The following is an 18,012-nucleotide window of genomic DNA, read 5'->3' on the forward strand; positions in this document are numbered from 1 at the left end:
GATAACAATTTTAAATCACTTATCATTGCACAGCTAACAATTTTCTAATCAAGGATAGTTTATTAAGATTATTTCAGGTTTATAGTAAGATATCATTGTTTGAAATAATTGCAAATGTCCCACAGTGCAGGTTAAATAGGCTAATTGTGAATGATTCAGAAGTATTTTTCCATTGTTCATTAATTTAAAATAAGTCTAATTTTAGTGTCATTTGAGTTCATAGTTGTTTTTGCATAATATATAACCTAACAATCCAGAATTAACATTTGTTAGTAATTAGAAAGCATAGCCTACGTTTTAGTATACAAACTTTTCTCATGCAAAGACTTGCATTCGTCAGCTGAAGCAGAGGGTGTGGAATAGAAGAAGAATGATTTACATGCAAATTGCTGCTTAGCAAACAAACCGTTCCCCAAAAATTGGACAGACATTGTCTCAGACAGTTTGAACCACCTTTGAATAGCATCCTATTTTCATCCATTACATTTATAACACAGAGGAATTCAAAATGGTCATTTTCTCCTGCATGACAAGTAGGTCCCGCATTGACATAGATGTCTATTGAAATTTACCAAATTCAACAGCCAAAATGTTTGCTAGATTATAATAATTGTGTTTATATGTCTCAAGTGTGAGAAGTCCTTCATTCCAAGTCATAATGGCAATTTCAATGTGTAAAAAGCGCATTTCACAAACTGAGCGCCAGGGTTCAACATATTTCACAGGACAAAGAAGCAAACTTGGTGTTTTTCTGCGTTGAGCAATAGTTTTGGTCTTGATCCAGAGCTGTGCGGAGCCAACACAATGCTTGTCACCCAATAAAACCTCCACTGGGACCTGACAGCCTTCCAGATGAGGCTGGATCTCTCCCAAATAAATCCATCAGGGAAGATTTCTGGCACTCGCACAAGCCATTTTTACTTTCTCACTCGCTGAAGGCTCCGATCCCTTCGCTCTTCTTTCATTTCTGGCCGACTTTCAGTCCCAATTGGGCTTTGCTAAACTCTCTCCATCTCACACGCACAAACACAAAAGCACGTCAGGAGACAGAGATAAAGGAATTTATGACTGAAAACAAAGTGTATGGTGATGTGAAGCACGCAGGCAACAGGACAAAACTGAAAGCATTGCATTAAAAAAAGCCTTTGTAAATGTGCCAGGCAGGTTCTAAACTTCTAAAATACTGGCACCTTTATTGGGTGCTTAATCCATCACATGATTTAAATCTCCCTATACGCACAGACATCCATAGTGTTTCATAGTCAAAAAATGCCTATATATGTGTGTGTGAAAGACTTTTCATATATTGAACAGCAAAGTATGATTTGGGAGAGAAGAGGAGAGGGGCTCCAGACATGAAATTAGATTCTTTTTAAAAATAATTGGTCACTTATCTCTTTCTGGGATTCCTCAAACCTCATAATGCTTTACAGGATATTTCAAAAATGTTATCTGGAAAAAAAATTTTGAGAAGAAAAAAAAATCATGATTAGTTTTTTTTTTTGATTTATTTCAATGACAGATTTATGATTTTTTTAAATGAAAGGTAAAAAAGATAGACAATTTATATCCACAGGGTTTATTGCTCTTATTTATCAAGAGTGGCAATAAATGTGACCTAATTGTAAGGTTTGTCTAATTTAATACACACATGCTGAGAATAAAACAGCAAAACAAACAAAATGTAAAAAGTGAATATTAAATATATTAAGTATGAATATTTTCTCAGAGAATATTCGGCCCAACCAAAATTTTGGATTGCACCCAGACACGCAAATTTAGCACCAAGCCTGGTGACCATATGTCCTTATTTTCCAGTGACAAATTTTGTTGTCCCGACTGGAGCCATTTCAATAAAAAATTAAATACAGAAAATGTACTGTTGTCATAAAAAAAAAAAAACAAGTTTAAAGTTTTAAAACTATAATGATAGGTGAGATTTCAATGTTTTTTTGACTACCTAAAATTGTACCCAGTTTGCATTTCATAAATCTGGTTACCGTAGTACATATAGGGTCAATGTGGAAAATCCAGGACATTTTATTTAGTCATTTTGATTTTATTAGAAAAACACATTAGACTTTTTTGAAACTTGTAAGATGTTTTCTAACCACACAAGAAAATAAAAATTACGAATATGATAATAGGATTAAGCCACTTTGTAATTTGAGACATAAAATCTTTATTATAAAAGTGTAATCTCAAGCCTAAAAAACACTATTTTTGGCATTCTTTATGCATGAGAAACTCAATATCAACACCTTTTTAAAAACAAAAGTTCAGGAATATTCCAATACCAATAAAAAATATGTATTTTTTCTATACATTATTAGTAATATACTGTCTTAACTCATTTATAACTCCATTATAACTATTGCAGGTGAGATACCATGATCAACTTTTATGCCATTATCTTTTACACGTTTCTTGACAGGACAGACTCTTCTACACTTTCGCTATTATAACCTCCAGTATCCACATTAACACCCATTTCTCATTATGGCATACAGTACATCAGCCCTTGTCATCATACTTATAAAGTCCCTAAATGCATATTTTTCCCATTTGAAATCTGTCCCAGATGACACAAAGCGTGCTCTAATGAACAGGCAAGTGTGGGTAGCACTTTATAATAACTACACACTATAAATCATCTACCTCTCTCCCTGGACTTGCTGTCTGGGCTCCTTAGGGCCCCCTTGCCCTTCACCTAAGGGGTCCCTGACCCCAGCAAGCTACCCAGGGGCCAGTCTCCCTGGACTTGTAGTCTATGCTCCTTAGCGCCCCCTTGCCCTCCACCTAAGGGGTCCCTGACCCCAGCAAGCTACCCAGGGGCTAACTTCTCTCCCTGGACTTGCAGTCTGGGCTACTAAGGGCGCCCTTGCCCTCTACTTACGGTGTCACTGACCCCAGCAAGCTACCCTGGGGCCAACCTCTCACCCTGGACCTGCAGTCTAAGCCCCAGAGGCCCCCCTTGCCCTCCACATAATGGGTCCCTGACCCCAGCAAGCTACCCTGGGGCCAACCTCTCACCCTGGACCTGCAGTCTAAGCCCCAGAGGCCCCCCTTGCCCTCCACTTAAGGTGTCACTAACCCCAGCAAGCTACCCAGGGGCCAACCTCTCTTCCTAGACTTGCAGTTTGGGCCCCAGAGAGCCCCCTGCCCTCCCCCTAAGGGGTCCCTGACCCCAGCAAACTACTCAGGGGCCAACCTCTCTCCCTGGACTTGCAGTCTGGGCTCCTTCGGACCCCCTTGCCCTCCAAATATGGTGTCCCTGAACCCAGCAAGCTACGCAGGGGCCAACCTCTCTCCCTGGATTTGCAGTCTGGGTTCCTTAGGGCCCCTTTGCCCTCCACCTAAAGGATCCCTGACCCCAGCAAGCTACCCAGGGGCCAACCTCTCACCCTGTACTTGCAGTCTGGGCCCCAGAGAGCCCCCTGCCCTCCCCCTAAGGGGTCCCTGACCCCAGCAAGCTACTCAGGGGCCAACCTCTCTCCCTGGACTTGCAGTCTGGGCTCCTTCGGACCCCCCTGACCTCCCCCTAAGGGGTCCCTGACCCCAGCAAGCTACTCAGGGGCCAACCTCTCTCCCTGGACTTGCAGTCTGGGCTCCTTCGGACCCCCTTGCCCTCCAAATATGGTGTCCCTGAACCCAGCAAGCTAGGCAGGGGCCAACCTCTCTCCCTGGATTTGCAGTCTGGGTTCCTTAGGGCCCCCTTGCCCTCCACCTAAAGGATCCCTGACCCCAGCAAGCTACCCAGGGGCCAACCTCTCTCCCTGTATTTGCAGTCTGGGCCCCAGAGAGCCCCCTGCCCTCCCCCTAAGGGGTCCCTGACCCCAGCAAGCTACTCAGGGGCCAACCTCTCTCCCTGGACTTGCAGTCTGGGCTCCTTCGGACCCCCTTGCCCTCCACCTAAGGGGTCCCTGACTCCAGCAAGCTACCCAGAGGTCAACCTATCTCCCTTGACTTGAAGTCTAAGCCCCAGAGGGCCCCGTTGCCCTCCACCTAATGGATCCCTGACCCCCAGCAAGCTACCCAGGGGCTAACCTCTCTCCCTGGACTTGCAGTCTGGGCGTCTTAGGGCCCCCTTGCCCTCCACCTAAAAGGTCCCTAACCCCAGCAAGCTACCCAGGGGCCAATCTCTTTCCCTGGACTTGCAATCTGGACCCCATAGGACCCCCTTGCCCTCCACCTAAAGTGTCCCTGTCCCCAGCAAGCTATCCAGGGGCCAACCTCTCTCCATGGACTTGCAGACTGGGCTCCTTAGGGCCCCATTGCCCTTCACCTAAGGGATCCCTGACCCCAGCAAGTTACCCAGGGGCCAACCTCTCTCTTTTGATTTGCAGTCTGGGCCCCAGAGGGCTCCCTTGCCTTCCACCTAAGGGGCCCCTGACCCCAGCAAGCTACCCCGGGGCCAACCGCTTTCCCTGGACTTGCAGTTTGGGCACCAGAGGGCCCCCTTGCCCTCCACCTAAGGGGTCCCTCACCCAAGCAAGCTACCCAGGGGCCAACCTCTCTCCCTGGACTTGCAGTCTCGGCCCCAGAGGGCCTCTTTGCCCTCCCCCTAAGGGGTCCCTGACCCCAGCAAGCTACTCAGGGGCCAACCTCTCTCCCTGGACTTGCAGTCTGGGCTCCTTCGGACCCCCTTGCCCTCCACCTAAGGGGTCCCTGACTCCAGCAAGCTACCCAGAGGTCAACCTATCTCCCTTGACTTGAAGTCTAAGCCCCAGAGGGCCCTGTTGCCCTCCACCTAATGGATCCCTGACCCCCAGCAAGCTTCCCAGGGGCTAACCTCTCTCCCTGGACTTGCAGTCTGGGCGTCTTAGGGCCCCCTTGCCCTCCACCTAAAAGGTCCCTGACCCCAGCAAGCTACCCAGGGGCCAATCTCTTTCCCTGGACTTGCAATCTGGACCCCATAGGGCCCCCTTGCCCTCCACCTAAGGTGTCCCTGTCCCCAGCAAGCTATCCAGGGGCCAACCTCTCTCCATGGACTTGCAGTCTGGGCTCCTTAGGGCCCCCTTGCCCTTCACCTAAGGGATCCCTGACCCCAGCAAGTTACCCAGGGGCCAACCTCTCTCTTTTGATTTGCAGTTTGGGCCCCGTAAGGCCCCCTTCCCTCCACCTAAAGGGTCCCTCACTTCAGCAAGCTATCCAGGGGCCAACCTCTCTTCCTGGACTTGCAGTCTGGGCTACTTAGGGCTCCCTTTCCCTCCACCCAAGGTGTCACTGACCCCAGCAAGCTAGCCAGGGGCCAACCTTTCTCCCTGGACCTGCTGTCTGGGCCCCAGAGGGCCCTCTTGCCCTTCACCTAAGGGGTGCCTGACCCCAGCAAGCTACCCAGGGACCAACCTCGCTCCTTGACTTGCAGTCTGGGCCCCAGAGGGCTCCCTTGCCTTCCACCTAAGGGGCCCCTGACCCCAGCAAGCTACCCCGGGGCTAACCGCTTTCCCTGGACTTGCAGTTTGGGCACCAGAGGGCCCCCTTGCCCTCCACCTAAGGTGTCCCTGATCCAAGAAAGCTACCCAGGGGCCAACCTCTCTCCCTGGACTTGCAGTCTCGGCCCCAGAGGGCCTTTTTGCCCTCCACCTAAGGTGTCCCTGACCCCAGCAAGTTACCCAGGGGCCAACCTCTCTCCCTGTACTTGCAGTTTTGGTCCCAGAGGGACCCCTTGCCATCCACTTAAGGGGTCCCTGACCCCAGCAAGCTACCCAGGGGTCAGCAGTCTGGGTTCCTTAGGGCCCCTTTGCCCTCCACCTAAAGGATCCCTGACCCCAGCAAGCTACCCAGGGGCCAACCTCTCACCCTGTACTTGCAGTCTGGGCCCCAGAGAGCCCCCTGCCCTCCCCCTAAGGGGTCCCTGACCCCAGCAAGCTACTCAGGGGCCAACCTCTCTCCCTGGACTTGCAGTCTGGGCTCCTTCGGACCCCCCTGACCTCCCCCTAAGGGGTCCCTGACCCCAGCAAGCTACTCAGGGGCCAACCTCTCTCCCTGGACTTGCAGTCTGGGCTCCTTCGGACCCCCTTGCCCTCCAAATATGGTGTCCCTGAACCCAGCAAGCTAGGCAGGGGCCAACCTCTCTCCCTGGATTTGCAGTCTGGGTTCCTTAGGGCCCCCTTGCCCTCCACCTAAAGGATCCCTGACCCCAGCAAGCTACCCAGGGGCCAACCTCTCTCCCTGTATTTGCAGTCTGGGCCCCAGAGAGCCCCCTGCCCTCCCCCTAAGGGGTCCCTGACCCCAGCAAGCTACTCAGGGGCCAACCTCTCTCCCTGGACTTGCAGTCTGGGCTCCTTCGGACCCCCTTGCCCTCCACCTAAGGGGTCCCTGACTCCAGCAAGCTACCCAGAGGTCAACCTATCTCCCTTGACTTGAAGTCTAAGCCCCAGAGGGCCCCGTTGCCCTCCACCTAATGGATCCCTGACCCCCAGCAAGCTACCCAGGGGCTAACCTCTCTCCCTGGACTTGCAGTCTGGGCGTCTTAGGGCCCCCTTGCCCTCCACCTAAAAGGTCCCTAACCCCAGCAAGCTACCCAGGGGCCAATCTCTTTCCCTGGACTTGCAATCTGGACCCCATAGGACCCCCTTGCCCTCCACCTAAAGTGTCCCTGTCCCCAGCAAGCTATCCAGGGGCCAACCTCTCTCCATGGACTTGCAGACTGGGCTCCTTAGGGCCCCATTGCCCTTCACCTAAGGGATCCCTGACCCCAGCAAGTTACCCAGGGGCCAACCTCTCTCTTTTGATTTGCAGTCTGGGCCCCAGAGGGCTCCCTTGCCTTCCACCTAAGGGGCCCCTGACCCCAGCAAGCTACCCCGGGGCCAACCGCTTTCCCTGGACTTGCAGTTTGGGCACCAGAGGGCCCCCTTGCCCTCCACCTAAGGGGTCCCTCACCCAAGCAAGCTACCCAGGGGCCAACCTCTCTCCCTGGACTTGCAGTCTCGGCCCCAGAGGGCCTCTTTGCCCTCCCCCTAAGGGGTCCCTGACCCCAGCAAGCTACTCAGGGGCCAACCTCTCTCCCTGGACTTGCAGTCTGGGCTCCTTCGGACCCCCTTGCCCTCCACCTAAGGGGTCCCTGACTCCAGCAAGCTACCCAGAGGTCAACCTATCTCCCTTGACTTGAAGTCTAAGCCCCAGAGGGCCCTGTTGCCCTCCACCTAATGGATCCCTGACCCCCAGCAAGCTTCCCAGGGGCTAACCTCTCTCCCTGGACTTGCAGTCTGGGCGTCTTAGGGCCCCCTTGCCCTCCACCTAAAAGGTCCCTGACCCCAGCAAGCTACCCAGGGGCCAATCTCTTTCCCTGGACTTGCAATCTGGACCCCATAGGGCCCCCTTGCCCTCCACCTAAGGTGTCCCTGTCCCCAGCAAGCTATCCAGGGGCCAACCTCTCTCCATGGACTTGCAGTCTGGGCTCCTTAGGGCCCCCTTGCCCTTCACCTAAGGGATCCCTGACCCCAGCAAGTTACCCAGGGGCCAACCTCTCTCTTTTGATTTGCAGTTTGGGCCCCGTAAGGCCCCCTTCCCTCCACCTAAAGGGTCCCTCACTTCAGCAAGCTATCCAGGGGCCAACCTCTCTTCCTGGACTTGCAGTCTGGGCTACTTAGGGCTCCCTTTCCCTCCACCCAAGGTGTCACTGACCCCAGCAAGCTAGCCAGGGGCCAACCTTTCTCCCTGGACCTGCTGTCTGGGCCCCAGAGGGCCCTCTTGCCCTTCACCTAAGGGGTGCCTGACCCCAGCAAGCTACCCAGGGACCAACCTCGCTCCTTGACTTGCAGTCTGGGCCCCAGAGGGCTCCCTTGCCTTCCACCTAAGGGGCCCCTGACCCCAGCAAGCTACCCCGGGGCTAACCGCTTTCCCTGGACTTGCAGTTTGGGCACCAGAGGGCCCCCTTGCCCTCCACCTAAGGTGTCCCTGATCCAAGAAAGCTACCCAGGGGCCAACCTCTCTCCCTGGACTTGCAGTCTCGGCCCCAGAGGGCCTTTTTGCCCTCCACCTAAGGTGTCCCTGACCCCAGCAAGTTACCCAGGGGCCAACCTCTCTCCCTGTACTTGCAGTTTTGGTCCCAGAGGGACCCCTTGCCATCCACTTAAGGGGTCCCTGACCCCAGCAAGCTACCCAGGGGTCAACCTCTTCCATGACTTGCAGTCTGGGCTCCTTGTTAAAGCCAAATTGCTTAATTTGTGAACTTTTTGTACTTGGCGTTTAGCTGCACTGAAAAATGATCTTATGTCCATTTTCTCTGTCTTTTTATCTAATGGATGACCCTGCCAGGCAAGTTCATTTATACTGTAGCACATCTTATACACAATGGTTATTCAAAGTGTTTTGCATAAAGAATGCAAAACTATTATATAAATAATTACAACAATAAAAACAAGGAATTAAAAAAAGGTTATCATTTTAATTTCAAATTAATTTAGTCATTTAAAAACATAATAGAAATTGATTATACAAAAAATACAGTGGGTTTAGTTTGGACATAGCACAGTGCTCATTTAGCAAATACACGACTAAACAATACGCTAATTGTGGTTGTTAATGTTAACATTATGCCAAGTTGTCTTAAATAAAACAATGCATAGTAAACTGCTTTGGTGTATTAGTTGCAGTGCACTTTGCAACAAGTTAACCTTACTACATGAGTCATTTTAACCACAAATAAAGCGAATTAACAATTACATCGGTAATCAGCATTTTTGCCGCAACTAATTTATGAATGAGTCTTTATTAACTACATTGAAGAGAATCACTTTATTTAAGGTTAATAAAATCCCCTACTTACTTACTGAAATTCAACATTAACTCAGCAGCAGCCGCACACCTGACTTGTGTGTGCGTCTGTATGTAGAGTAGGTGAGATGTGGGAAAGCACGCAGTGGGCCAAACCACTCTGAGGAAAGGCAGGAGGAACTCAACTGTTTCTAAATGCATTTTAAATGATAAATGCGGTTTTCTTTCTACTTAGACAATTTACTATATATCAGAGCTCTTCACCCTATCCATGACTGCGCCCTGTCACACTTCGAAGGAAACTAATTTTGGCCACTTGTATCCTAGAGCTTGTCCTTTCGGTCATGACCCAAAGTTCATGACCATAGGTGAGAGTAGATTCGTAGATTGACCGGTAAATCAAAAGTTTTGCCTTTGGGCCCAGCTCCTTCGTTACCACAACGGACCAGTACATCGACTGCATTACTGCTGCCACTGCACCAATCCGCCTGTCAATCTCACATTCCATCCTTCCCTCTAGGACCTTATTCTTGAAAGAAAAAAAAATCACCAATAAAAAAAGTTTTGAAGCTCCTAAAAGTTTATTTTAATACTAATTAGGCTATTGTTGTTATCCATGAATTTTATGTTACAAAAGAGGCTAGAAAGATCAAGCTCTCAGGCCTGGCACCAAGGGGGGCCTGGGTGGGTCTGTCCCACCCAATCAGAAGCTTGGCCCATCCTGGCCCTATATCAGATAACAAAATTTTTTTGCGATGCGTTTCATAACAGAGAAAGCAGCATAAGATGTGATCGTAAGCTAAAAAAAAATAAGAATAATAAAAAAAAAAATAAAATAAAATTTGGGCAAGCCAGACTCATTTACAATCTTGATTACAGTATTATGTTTTAATAATTTTAAATCATTCAAAAATGATTGCAAATGATGGAAGAGAAATTAATTTTCTTTATTTGAACCTTTTTTAACTAATGATAAATTTGTATTTATTAAAAAAAAAAAATAAAATAAAATAATAATATATATATATATATATATATATATATATATATATATATATATATATATATATATATATATATATATATATATATATATATATATATATATATAGCCTATACGTTTTTGGTATCATTTGATGACCACCTGACAAGCTAGTCCAAAAAAAACCTAAAAGTAGTGCTTAAAATGTCACTAAAATGTAGTATTTAAACATCAGAGTTACATAGAAAATGAAGCGAATAACTGCAAAAACTTCCACCTTTTCAGAAAAAAGGGCCACCCCTTTCACCAAGCTATCTACCGGCCCTGCAGAAGCCGCCATAACTAACACAATAAGCCTCAGCATCACAGATAAGTGTGTCGTATTTTAATTTTGGTCACTAGGTGGCGCACAAACACCATGAATATCACTGATTTCAACTACATTGATGTATCACCACATTGCAGTTATACAGAACAATAAAAGAAGATATGGCAAGTAAAGTGAGCAGAATGTGTAATGCTACCGTTTGCAGTCTAAATATTGTATTGTGAATTCTGAAGACTTTTCATGAAACCTTTTAAATGTAAATTACTGGATTGGACAGATTACATTTGCTTCATTCATTCATTCATTCATTCATTAATTAATTAATTCATTAATTAATTTGTTCATTCATTCAATCATTTACTCATTCATTCATTCAATTTCAACAGAATTTTTATATTTCACAATGGCATTACAGACATCCCGGCGGTTGTGGGCAATAGTCCACCTTCTCCAAGAAAGCCAAACAGTTAATTAGTTCCATTATGTCAGGCATGTGCCACAGTGCTGTAACAGGAACATATGAGCTGTGTTCTGATCAGTGATCCAGTGTTCCCTGACCGCAGGAAAGAAATCCATCTGTCCCTGTATCTGCTTTATCTCTCAACACACCCATCTGCAAAACAGCACCGATATCACTGTTAAACACCAAACATTACTAGCTTTTCAATTGAAATAAATACTGATTATTATCCTGTTGATTACACAACAAAATTCTCCTCTTTTATTTACTTATTTATCCATTAATTTCTGAGAAGTTAGCATTTTTGAAAAAGTTTTCGGAATAATTTAGACTTTCATTTTTTTATAATAAAAAAAAAAGAATAATAATTTGGATAACTATAGGTAAATTATATCATAATTAGGCAAGGGACGATAACCAGTTTCAAGGTCAGTTTCAAGTTCGGTTACCAAAAATCGGTTTTACTATTCTTAAGGTATAGGTATGGTTTGTGTTTTTGAAACTAATGAAGATATCAGAGGTCAATGGTTTATTTATAATATTTAGCCTGACATGCTTACTGTTCCAAAATATTACAAAAGTTTCCTAAAATAAGATATATTGTATTCTATAGGAAAAAAGTTGTTGTTTTTCACCCAGACTTTTATAAAGAACTTATTTTAGATTTTTACATTTATCCAAGGTTATCATACCATCAGAAACATATACAGGCCCATGCCTAGTCACAGTACAAAATATTATCTTACTGCTTCGTACATGTAGCGTGTTTGCAGTATATATTTTATTCTGTTTTATTAAAGGCAAAATAAACAACACAAACCTTGGCCATACATTCGATCATGACATTTAATAAAAATAAGGCCTGAGTTCTTTTAGACACTGAGGCAAAATCCCTGAATCTGAGGCTATACACTGCAACAACATTTGGTTGTCCTACACACACACAGTTTAGTCATTTATAAACGTGGCAACTGCGTTTTACTAACAAAATAGCTTCTAAAAATGCAGAGTTGCAACTGCTTTTACAATGCAAACAGAATTTTCCTCTTAATAAAATTACTGTCAATAAAAAATATCACCCTGTTTTCAGAAAATTTGCTCTAAAATAAGTGTTTAAAAACAAACAAGCAAAATATCCTTGTTTTCAGATGGACTGATTGTTAATGATTTATTTAAATTCAGAAATGTGTTTCTGAACACATTAGCCCCCTTGTTTGTTTCCCCCCCAATTTCTGTTTAACGGAGATAATATTTTTTCAGCATGTACACTGAAAAAAATTATTCAGAGATGACTCCTTGGATTTACTCAATTTTTTTACGTAAGGTGATTGTAAATAATTTATCTGCGTTGAATTTAAACAAACAAATTAAGTTAAACATTAATAAACTTAATTTGTTTGTTTAAATTCAACACAAATAAATTGTTTGCAACAGTTCTGCATGCAACACTTTTTTTCAGTGATATAAACATAATAGTTTTAATAACTCATTTCTGATAACTGATTAATTTTATCTTTGCCATGATGACAGTACAAAATATTTTACCAGATATTTTTCAAGACACTTCTATACAGCTTAAAGTGACATTGAAGGGCTTAACTAGGTTAATAGGTTAACTAGGCAGGCTAATTGAGATGAATGGTGGAAAAGCCACGTGACAGGAGGCAACACTTCCATTTCATGTTATGATTGGACTATTACTCTAATCATGCAATAATTCAACCTCTAGATATGGGATGGTGTTATTGGGAAGACTAATAAAAAGTAAGCACTTTGTTGACTTGCATAATGCAGCTTTAACATGTCAAAAATAATAGAAACATTTAATGAGAAATGCAACTGGTGTCAAAAAATATATAATTAAAATACTAAATGTAATGACTGATTGATTTATAGTGTCAATTATCTTTTAGGAGAAAAAAATCTTTATTAATATATTTGCTCAAATACATAGCAGTAACCAATAATAAGCTGTAAGTGGAGGTGCTCTGCTTTTCCATTTGTGGGCATCTATACTTTGGCGATTACAAGAGCTGTCAATGAGCAATCATTCAAGCTCACTTCCATTGTTAAAACAGTCCCCAATTGGTCTTTACTCATTGTTCCTTCCTACTACACCCACTCACCATACTTCTAAAATCCAATTTTTATTGGCTGAACCTCCTGGCTTTTCAAATTACGCTCCTTCTCAGTAAAAAAGGCACATAAGTTTCATAGGGTCAGTGTCCATTCAAATGGTACTAAAATCTACTGTTAAGATACTTAGCCCTGTACTGTTGGAGATGTTTTCATACACTCTAGGGGGATTTTGGCCTTTTGGTGATCTTAATTTGGCCATGACTTATTCTGTGTTTCAGCTAGCGGAATGATTTTTGGTGACAAATCGTATTTTGACAAATATTTTGAGAAAATGCTTTGAATTTAAAAACAAAAACTTAACGATACACTCCGAGAAGATTTACTACCTTTTTGTTATATTGGGGATGAAAACAACTACTAAATTTAACTGTTAAATGCATCAGATAAGTATTCTTTTTATTGTTTTTGCATAAATCTTTTAATCAACCTCATTTCTGATCAAAACTACTAAATTATTTAGAAAATTTAATTGCCAAATTCAAAAATAATGTAACAGATTTGGTGAAAAAACACACAAAATGACATATTTTCAACATTAAAAGCAATTGTGGAATGTTTTTTATTTATTTATTTATTTTTTAACTTTTTACCAAAGTCTTGGAAATGTGACACAACATTGGCTTTGATGCATCGCTTTTGATTGGTTTTTATTTTTTTCAACATAATTTACTGTTCATGGCTGTTTTTGCACCATTGACCTCCATTATAACATTTTTTTTTTTTTTACTACAAACCATGACACCATGTAGTATAGAGTTACCATTAGAGGTATACTTTTACCATTTAGAGGTAAAATTATTCATTTTTACTGTTAATCATTAGTTGGCACTATTAACCCTTTATAGACAGGCATGTGCAAAAAAATAAAAAATAAATAAAAAAATAAAATAAATAAATAAAACTTAGTTTCTGGATTTTATATGGAGTATAACAGCAAATTAAAGTGTGTATGTGTGTGTGTGTGTGTGTGTGACCTTTGCGCACTTACCTTGATGTGTCTGAGAAAATTAAAAATATGCAAATGTGTTTATAATGTAAGTCAATAGGGCAAAAAAAGCAACTAAAAGTAAGTTAATGAGAAAAAAAATGAAAATCTAACAATATGTCAAAGCATCTACTCTTACTAATCTTTCACATATCACACACTCTTACTAATCTTTCACATATGAGCGTTTTGCAGGATTGACGCACAAAAAAGATTTTAGTGACGCTTTCTGAAAATGCTCAAGACAGCACTATATACTGTTTGCACAGTCGTTACAGTAAAGTTAGACATCACGGCATTCAGTGAGATATCTGAGTACAAGAAACTGAATATGTATGTTTCACATTTTTACTCTTTGCATTTGCTCTTTGCAATTATCATTTATTCACAAACGTTGTGCAAACGAATAAATACACCCTTATTTACAGCAAACATAAACTTCCTTTTGGGTAGAGCTGTGCACAACTGTAAACAATATTGCAGTAAATATTCAATTTAGAAGACATTTTCAAGAAAAAAAAAAGATTTAAATTTTTATCAAATTTGCTTGACAGATTTTGACAACTAGTTCAACATTTTTGTGTTTAATGAGTAATGCAATAAGGACAATTAGTTTTATATGGAGTCACTATTCAGCATTAGCAAGTTTAGTTCATTTTGACCGACATGACGCAAGCAAATGATAATGTTATAAGACAGCAGAGAGTTGTATGAAAGCATGATATGATATGTATGATAAGTATGATGTCCAAAAGCATTCACAATTTGTTGGAAGGAATGAGAAACTCCTTCTATGATGTGCACAAATGACAACTGTTTTAAGAAATGCATTAACTGTTGTGCAAATGTAAATAGTGTTGTGAGAAATGCACCAAAGTTACTGTAAAAAACTATAATTAGTTTGTTGAAATTCAGCTCATATAAATTATTTGGAACCACTTAACTCTTAGTAAATTCAATTAATCCTTTTTTTTTTCAGAGTACTCTCCCCAAAACAAAAACTTTTCCTTTGTAAATGAATGAAATGCTAAATATTCCCACATTTTCAAATTTTGTGGCATTACCTTTGAGTATTGAATTGTGTTCATAATTCAAGCAAATGTCAACATGCAAAAAAATATAAAAAATGAAAAAACAATAACTCTGGAAATACTTTACCACAATTATAACAGAATAGCGTAGCTCATTCTTAAAGGATTTCGCTCCACAGTTTGTTTGTAAGGGTCTTTTGAGCAGAACCTCAGTGCCATGCACCAATCAATAAAAGTGTCATACCCAAACACAAACACAAGGTCAGTGAGAACCTAAACAAGGCCTTCAGCAGAATATATCTGCACCTCTTGCCATCCGTCCCTCTTGGTGACAGATTCCTGGGTCATGCTGTCCTGGTCTGGACTCCTAATTTACGAGCTGCTGTCACCAGGTCTCTTCCTTGCTGCTCTATTCATTTATTTTTGATGAAACTGACTGCACGCGGTGAATGTGTATGCAATCTTCACTCAAGCATGTGTCCAGTGCAATTATAAAATGTATAAAAATGAAGTAAAAAGGAAGTAAAATTGACTAAAATGATTATGTAAATGAAGGCAAGGGTGAACATTTCAATTAATCATCAACATGAGTCTGAAAATGACATGTGCTGGGTATTGGTTATCAACAATTATTGACTACTTTTTCATTGATTTAAGATCAACTAGCATTAAAATAAGGTCTAGAAAAAAATAAAATGTTAAACAATACAAAAAAAGGGTGAAGATTAATATTTAGATTGTCTGTTACATTACATAATCCAACTATTCCTCATGCAATATTATTAAATATTTGATTCAATGAATATAAAATCTAAACAAAAATAAGCTTATATATATATATATATATATATATATATATATATATATATATATATATATATATATATATATATATATATATATATATATATATAAATACAATTTTTAATTTAAAATATTCTAATTTTTCTATAAATATACTCACAGCCCACTTTATTAGGTACATCTTACTAGTATCAGGTTGGACACGCTTTTGCCTTTAGAACTGTATTAATCCTTCGTGGCATAGATTAGGTACTGGAAATATTCCTCAGAGATATTGACATATTGACATGATAGCATCACGCAGTTGCTGCTGATTTGTCAGCTGCACATCCATGATGCGAATCTCTGCTTCCACCAAATCCTAAAGGTACTCTATTGGATTGGGATCTGGTGACTGTGGAGATCATTTGAGTACAGTGAACTCATTGTCATGTTCAAGAAACCAGTCTGAGATGATTCACGCTTTATGACAGGGCATGTTATCCTGCAGGAAGTAGCCATCAGAAGATAAACTGTGGTTATAAAGGGATGGACATGATCAGCAACAATACTCAGGCTGTGGCGTTGATACGATGCTCTGTTGATACTAATGGGCCCAAAGTGTGTCAAGAAAAACTCTTCCACACCATTACACCACCACTGCCAGCCTGAACAGCTGATGCAAGGCAAGATGGATCCATGTTTTCATGTTGTTGACGCCAAATTTTGACCCTACAATCCAAATCCAGAACTGCTGCTCGCTGGATATTTACTCTTTTTCAGACCATTCTCTGTAAACCCTAGAGATGGTTGAGCGTGAAAATCACAGTAGATCAACAGTTGCTGAAATTCTCAGACCAGCCCATCTGACACAAACAGCCATGCCATGCCATTCTGATGCTCGGTTTGATATGCAGAAGATCGTCTCCATCATGTGTACATGCCGTGAGTTGCTGCCATGTGATTGGCTGATTAGAAATTTGTGTTAACGAGCAGTAGGACAGGTGTATCTAATAAATACCTAATGAATTTCTAGAGTTTAACAGTTGAGTTTTTACCATTTTTTAATTCACTCAACCAATATCCTATTGGTTCAACCAATATCCTATTGACTAGGATTTTCCTAGTCCTACAGCTTGACTTTTGTGAAGTTATATTGTGTACTAAAACCAATAGAAAATAAAAAGTTGTTATTTACTAAACCGATATAGCTACCCTTACAAAAATGAGCCATAGTGTTAATATAGTAAAACTGCAATAAATATGACTGTAGTAAACATTGGTTTTTGTTGTGTACTGTGGTTATAAAAAATAAAAGTTAATTTTGTAGTTACTATGGTTTTACTTCAAATGTGGTAGTAAAACCATAGTTAATTTGGAATTACTATGGTTTTACTTCAAATACTATAGTAAAATCATGTTTTTTAAAATAGTTTCTATAGTTTTACTTCAATTGATATAGTAAAACTATGCTCCGTTTTGAACTATGGTTATACTTCAAATGCTGACATAGTAAAACCATGGTTCATTTTGCAGAGACTGGGGTTTTACTTCAAATGCCATAGTAAAAATATAGTTTATATGATAAATATATGGTTACCATGGTTTTACTAGAAAAAAAAACAGTTTAATTATGTTTACTGCAAAAAAAAAAAAAAAAAACAACAACAACAACAAAAAAAAAAAAAGAATATATGGATCCGGAAAGTATTCATAGTGCTTTACTTTTTCCACATTTTTATATTACAGCCTTAATCCAAAATGGATTGAATTCATTTATTTCCTCAAAATTCTACACACAATACCCCATAATGACAATGTGAGAAAGATTTTTTGAAATTGTAGCACATTTATTAAAAATAAAAAACCTAAAAAGTAACATGTACATTAGGTGTTCACAGCCTTTGCTCGAAATACTTTAATGATGCATATTTGGAAGCAATTACAGCCTCAGGTCTTTTTGAATATGATGCCACAAGCTTGGCACACCTGTCTTTGGGAATTTTTGCCCATTCCTCTTTGCCAGGGGTGGCCAACCCTGTTCCTGGAGAACCACCTTCCTGCAGATTTCAGTTGCAACTCATATCAAACACACCTGCTTCTAATTATCACGTGGTTCAGGTCCTAATTAATTGGTTCAGGTGTGTTTGATATGGTTATAGCAACTGAAATCTGCAGGAAGGTGGCTCTCCAGGAACAGGGTTGGCCCCCCCTGCTCTTTGCAGTACCTCTCAAGCTCCATCAGGGGTGCGTTTCCCAAATGACGTAACTCCACGTCTGAACTATCATAGTACGATGCATTGTTTGGGAAAAGAACTATGTAGTGCCGAGTGTTTCCCAAAACTCGTAGTTTCTCTGTCCCGGATCCATCGCTTGAACCAAGTTAGTTATAATGTAAAACGCCCATAATGACACTCTAAACTGGGTGGAGTAACTACTTCTTTAGAGAAAACCCCATAATTGATTTGTGCAGATTATATTGTTTTACACGCACATACATTTAAAATAAAATCCAATACTAGATTTGGTAAAAACATGCATTCGCTTTCCATATCAACTGAAATATATGTAAATGCCACATAG

The sequence above is a fragment of the Danio rerio genome, chromosome 18, assembly GCF_052040795.2.
Source record: "Danio rerio strain M-AB ecotype USA chromosome 18, GRCz13ab, whole genome shotgun sequence".
NCBI lineage: Eukaryota > Metazoa > Chordata > Actinopteri > Cypriniformes > Danionidae > Danio > Danio rerio.